Source organism: Cyanistes caeruleus, chromosome 25 (genome assembly GCF_971803275.1).
Source record: "Cyanistes caeruleus chromosome 25, bCyaCae1.hap1.1, whole genome shotgun sequence".
Classification (NCBI taxonomy): Eukaryota; Metazoa; Chordata; class Aves; order Passeriformes; family Paridae; genus Cyanistes; species Cyanistes caeruleus.
Window position 1 is genome coordinate 2,560,235 of NC_141725.1, and position 6,000 is coordinate 2,566,234.

Here is a 6,000-nt window from a genome sequence, read left to right on the forward strand (position 1 = left end):
CAGACCAGCCAGCCCCAGCTGGGATTTACAGCTCCATAGGCAAGAGCTCATCCTTCTTACTCACCCCCCTCAGTCTTTCCTCTAATTAGTTAATTAATATAATTAGATCTCTTCAGCATTTCTCCACTAGGAACCTCATCCTGGGACAGCCAGGAGATCTCCACCATGCCAAGCAAGAGATTTAGTTTGGGTTAAAACTGGCTGTTTTAGCAGCAAATGCATCATTTTGTCAGTGGCAATCGCTGAATTTACTGGCACAGTTTGGTGTCACCTGCAGGGTTCGGTGTCACCTGCAGGGTTCAGTGTCACCTGCAGGGTTCGGTGTCACTTGCAGGGTTCGGTGTCACCTGCAGGGTTCGGTGTCACCTGCAGGGTTTGGTGTCACCCTCACGATGCCAAAAAGCCCCAGGGACACCCACCTGTGCTCAGGCAGGCAGCTCAGCCATGCCAGTCCCCCAGCCAGGTGACACCTGTGGCCCAGGGCAGGGACAGTGGGTGGCAGCTGGCGGTCAGTGCAGTGTCCAGCAGGATGTGATGGGAAGTGCTGCTCCCTGCAGGGAGTGAATCCCCTCTGGGGCAGGGCAGAGGGGGCTGCAGGGACCCCCCAACACGGCGTTGCCGGGGCTGGGGTTGCAGTGACCCCAGGCAGCCCCCGATGATGTCACAGAGCCCTCGGGCGCTCCAACATTCCATTCCCAGAGCTGCCCCAGGAGCTGGGAAAGGCCCTGCCAGGAGCAGGGAATGTGGCAGAGCTGTGGGATGGGGCAGGGGAGCAGAGGGGAGGCTGCAGGAATGCGGGAGGGGTGCAGGGAGGAGGTGCCAGGGATGCTGGAAGGATGTTGCAGGACAGTTTCTCCCAGCTCTCTGACCAGCAAAGAACTTGAGTCTCAAATGGACCCCAAGTGGTGACTTCAACACCCCTGAAACTTTCCAGAGAACCCCAGCCCCAAATCGGGGCTGCCTGGAGGGAGGAGCAGCCCCTGGGATCCCCCAGAGCCTCAGGGCTGTCCCTGTGCTGAGCTGGGTGTCAGCTCTGCTGTGGTGGCATTGCTGAGCCCCAGCACTGCAAGAACCAAAATGATTCAAAATCGAAATAACTTCAGTCTTACACTGCCTGATTTCAGAGCCCCAGGGAGGGCAGAGCATCAATATTTGCACTCCAAATCCAGCTCAGCTCCTTTGGCTTTGGCAGCAAAGGCTGAACAGCAGCGTCCTGAGAGGGGAACCGGGCTTGGATTGAGATTCAGAAATCAAATAATAATACATAATAAATTATGATAAATAAAAACAACCCCCAGAGTGTTTCCAGGAGGTGACTCCCCATCTCCCAGGTGATATCCAAGCTGTGAGGATGTGGTCAGACAGGTCCCAGCTCAGCCCATCCCCAGGGCAGCCACACTCAACATCCTCAACATCTTCTTCATCCTCTGAGCGCCACCAGCATCCTCTGACCATCGTGCCTGAGCGGTGCCACTGGCCCCCCTGGGTGTCACCTCTGCTCAAGGTGGCATCACTGAGCCCCAGCATTGCAAGAAACACCAAAAAAAAAATCCCCAAATCAGACCAAGGAACCCCTCAGGAGCCTCGAGCACCATTTTCCACCAAATTCCTGCCCAAAGCAGAGGATCCCATGGAGAATCCTGGGGGTGCTAAACCTGCACAGGACACAGAGCTGGGAAATCCCATCCCTGGGGCTGGAGGTGCCTTCCCCTGTCCCTGTCCCTGTCCCTGTCCCTGTCCCTGTCCCTGTCCCTGTCCCTGTCCCTGTCCCTGTCCCTGTTCCCATCCCTGTCCCACCCTCCCCAGCCCCTCTCACCTTGCACAGCCTCACTGCAGGTCAGGTTCTCGCTGTCCCCCTGCTCTCCATCCCTGCAGCCCATCCTGGGCTCCCACAGCCCCAGAGGTGGCACTGCCAAGGCCATGCTGGTGCTGGGGACACCCCACTGCTGCCTGTGCCAGGGCTGGGCTGAGCAGCAGCTGTGTCACCTCGGTGCTGGCCCTGGGGACAGGGGCTGTGCCCAGGGGGGACACGGAGCCCTCCAGCCCTCGGGCCCTGCCCCTGCCAGGCCCAGGTGGGTCCCCTTTGGGGCAGGGCAGAGGTGCCCAAAGGGACCCCCCAACACCAGGGTTGCCAGGGCAGGGCTTCCACTGCCCTGACCCAGGTGATGTCACAGCACTCTTGGGGACATCCCCCCAGTCCCACCGGATTCCATGGATAATTCCAACCCCATGGGATGAGCTCCCTGCCCCAGGGGATCATGCTGCCCCCCAGCCCTGCGGGATGGGGCTCCCCAGTCTCGGGCTCAGCCCCAGCCTGGAGTGGGGACTCCCCCCCAGTCCCTGCCCTGCTCCAGTGGCCCCAGGACCACACAGGCTCTGGGATCACCCTGGCAGCACCGCAGCAGCAGGACACCTCTCCCAGAGCATGGGAAGCATTCCCAGGGCTGCCCCAGGAGCCGGGAAAAGCCCTGCCAGGAGCTGGGCACTGCAGGGAGTGAGGCAGGGCCGTGGGATGGGGCAGGGCTGTCCCAGGGACAGGGCAGGGGAAGAGGAGAGGCTGCAGGAATGCGGGAGGGATGAGGGAGGGATGCAGGGAGGAGGTGTCAGGGATGCTGGAGACATCTGGCAGTTCACTCTCCCAGGGATTTCTGACTAGCAAAGAGCGTTTTGTTCTCAAATAGACTCCAAGTGGTCGCTTCATTTCCCCTGAAACTTCCAGAGAAAACCAGTTCATCTCTCCTTACAAACCCAGCCCCAGTCTGAGCCCTCCAGAGGAAGGAGCAGCTCCAGGGATCCCCCAGCCCCACACAGCCCCTGGTGCTGCCTGCCCAGGGCTGTCCCCGTGTCACACAAACCACAGCCCCCTGTCCTGTGGGGCAAAGAGCTGCAATTCATTTCCTGTGAGCTGCAAGGGGGGGACCAGGCACGCCTGGGGTGTTACTGAGCATCCCCGGTATCAGCTGAGGAATCACACCTTTGTTTTTCAGGCTGTTCCTTTTTCTGGTAAAGGTTTGCCATGGTCAGGGCTCTCCTTGTACCTCTGGTCATCCCTGCGGTGACCACTGCCCTGAGTGGGCACAGCTGCATTTACACCACAGCTGGCGCAGCTGCAAATCCCCTTTTCCTTCTGCTGCTGCTGCAGCTCCTTTCCCTGCAGAATCACCCCCAGCACCCCCTGGGGATGGAGGCAGGAGCAGGGAGCTCATCTCTGCTTTCTGCTCTCCATCCCCACCAGCTGGGAGTGCCCTCGGAGCAGCTCTCTGCCCACTCTGTCACATCCCCTGGGCACTGCCACCACTGCAGATGATCAAACACGTCCAGCACCTCTTTATCCTCCCTTTCCCATGGTGGAGGATGGCTCCTTTGTTTGGGAAGAGGTTTCACTGATTGCCATGGGGCTTTTGGGGGCAGCTCCTGTGTTAAAACCTGCACGGAAACACCCTCCTGGTGCTCTGGGTCCCTGCACATCCACGGGTGACATTGTGCAGATGGGGATTTGGGGACAAGCCCAGCAGGATGCCAGGGGCTGCTGCTCAGGTTCCAATCAGGCACCTTCGTGCCCAAGGGATTGGTCTGGCTCTGACTGATGGGAGCTCCCAGCTTACCCCGAGCCCTTTTTGGTGGTAAAAAGCAAACACAGCCTAAACAGGTGCCCCTGCAGCAGCTCCTGGCTCACAGCCTGCAGGGCCCAGGGCCCTCTCTGTGCTCAGAGCCCTTCAATCCTCACCCACAGCAGCTCCTGGTGAGTTTCCAGTGGGATGCAGAACCCCCGATCCTACAGGGATGGGAAGAAAGGCGTGGTGCGGTTCTTGAGGTTACTGAAAGCATTGAGGTAATTCAGCGGAAAGTCTTTTTCTGCTGTAATCTCACTCTCCATGCCAGGCTGTTGCTGCTGTATTAGAGAAAGGCAGCGCGTGTGGGAGGTGTGAATTAATGTTACCGCACTGGGAAGGTGGTGACGAGCGGGGATCTCACAGTGATGCACATCAGGCTCTCTCCTCAGCAGGGCTGCGAGCGAGTGCAGTGGAAAATAAAGGACATAATTGTTTTTTTAAGAAAAAGCCCAGACCAAAGAGCTGTGAGACACCGGCGTCAGCAGATGCTATTTCAGAGCACAGACACTCACCTCCTCTCTCCTGGGACAAGTGTTAACCTTTAAATGCAGCCTTTCCACTCTCTTCCCTTTCACTCACGTATTTTTTTCCTCCCCTTTCTCCCCACTTGCAAACATCCCTCGAGTTTCCCCATCGAGAGCCCGTGGCTGTCGTGTGCTGGGAGCTGCTCCATCCACACCCCCACACCCCATCCCTGTGCTGCCACACTTTTCCAGCAGCAAAATCTCCCTGTGGCACTCAGGACTAGGACATTGCCCTCATTTCTTGTCCTTCCTGGTCCAGTTCTCCCGGAGATGTGGCTGGAGCTGAATCTCCCCAGCTCTGGTGCCAAGGGGAGCTGGCCAGCTCTGATCCCTGTGGTGAGCAGGGACAGGAGCCCAGGAAGGGCTGGAGCTGTGCCAGGGCTTGGGATGGAGCTCAGGGCAAGGTTCTTCCCCCCGAGGCTGCTGGCACTGCCCAGGCTCCCCAGGGAATGGGCCCGGCCCCAAGGCTGCCAGAGCTCCAGGAGCGTTTGGACAGCGCTCTCAGGGATGCTCAGGGTGGGCTTGTTGGGGGGTCTGGGCAGGGCCAGGGGCTGCACTGATCATCCCTGAGGGATCCAGCTCAGGATATTCCAGGTTTCTGTGGATTATTGTAACTCTCCTGGCATCCCATCTTCCCCAGTGTTTCCAGTTCAGTGCTGAGCACTGCCTGGAAGCAGCTCCGTGACCCACAGGCCATCACAGCTTCTCCCAGTCAGGTCCAGCACCAGCTGGGGATGGCTACTGGGAGCCCCTTCCCCAATTTTCCACACCCTGGTCAGGGGAAATGAAAGTTCCTCTGCACACCCTGCACCCACCCTGCAGCAGTTCCAGGAGAATTGGGATGAGGCTGAGCCTCCTCCTGCACCCAGCAGCTCCCAGGGCCGGGCAGGAGCGAGGGGCCGAGCCCGGGGCAGGAAAACAGGAGCTTTGGGAAGGTGGAGAAAACCAGGAGGATCCCTGGGATACCGAAGGGAATTGTTCAACTCCTCATATCCCAGCTCTGCTGGGTGGAGGGGGATGTGCAAACCCCCCGGGCCGGGAGGAATCTCTGTGCTGCTCCTCATCCTCCACCCTCTGGGCATCCAGCTCCCCGGTTATTCGGAATAAGAGGATTTAGTGATCAAATTGCCTTTTAATGCTGAAGTTGCAGCCTCTGCTTCAAAGGCATTAAGAACAAAAGTAGGTTTTTTTTCTGGTGAAAGTGCCTGACTCACTGAGAGTTCTCAACTGCTGCTTTAGGGCCTCAGAAAATGAGAGGAAGCTGCTGTGAGAGGCTCAGCTCTCAGCACTTGCCACCAAATGTCCCCAAAGACTCCCCTGTCCCACCCCATGACCAATTCCCAGCTCTTTAGGATTTGGGTCAAAAAATATTATTAGAAATTAAATCATATAAATCTTAAAATGTTTGATTTCACAGGCCCCAGAGGGAAGAGCATCAATATTCACCCCCTAAATCCAGCTCGGCTTCTGAACTTTGGCAGCAAAGGCTGAACAGCAGAGCCCTACCAGGGGCACCTGGGCTTGGATTGAGATTCAGAAATTAAATAATAATAAAGAATGAATTGTATTAAATTAAACCCAACCCCAGAGTGTTTACAGGAGGTGAATCCCATCTCCCAGGTGACGTCCCAGCTGTGGGGATGTGGTCAGAGAGGTGCTGTGACAGGTCCCACCCCAGGATGGCCACACTCAACATCCTCTGCATCCTCTGAGCACCACCAGCCACTCAGAAAACAACACATTTTAACTGAAATCTCCCAAATTCCACCCAGTCCAGCAGGGACAGTCCCTGTTCCCAGAGTGAGGGGCTCAGGAATTTCAGCCCTGTGCTGCTCCCACATTGAATCACTGAGTGACAGACA

The 6,000-nt window shown here is 57.5% G+C and overlaps 2 long non-coding RNA genes across 2 annotated transcripts; one reads left to right on the plus strand and one right to left on the minus strand.

Moving 5' to 3' along the window:
- Positions 1–1,115: 1,115 nt before the first annotated feature.
- LOC111940311 (uncharacterized) lies at positions 1,116–2,118 on the minus strand. Its single transcript, XR_002869469.2, has 2 exons — positions 1,817–2,118; positions 1,116–1,213 (listed from the first exon to the last, which is right to left on the minus strand). It is a non-coding gene; the product is annotated as an uncharacterized LOC111940311 (long non-coding RNA).
- Positions 2,119–3,753: 1,635 nt separating this feature from the next.
- Positions 3,754–5,720, plus strand: LOC147649328 (uncharacterized). Its single transcript, XR_015279160.1, has 2 exons — positions 3,754–3,832; positions 5,556–5,720. It is a non-coding gene; the product is annotated as an uncharacterized LOC147649328 (long non-coding RNA).
- Positions 5,721–6,000: the final 280 nt, after the last annotated feature.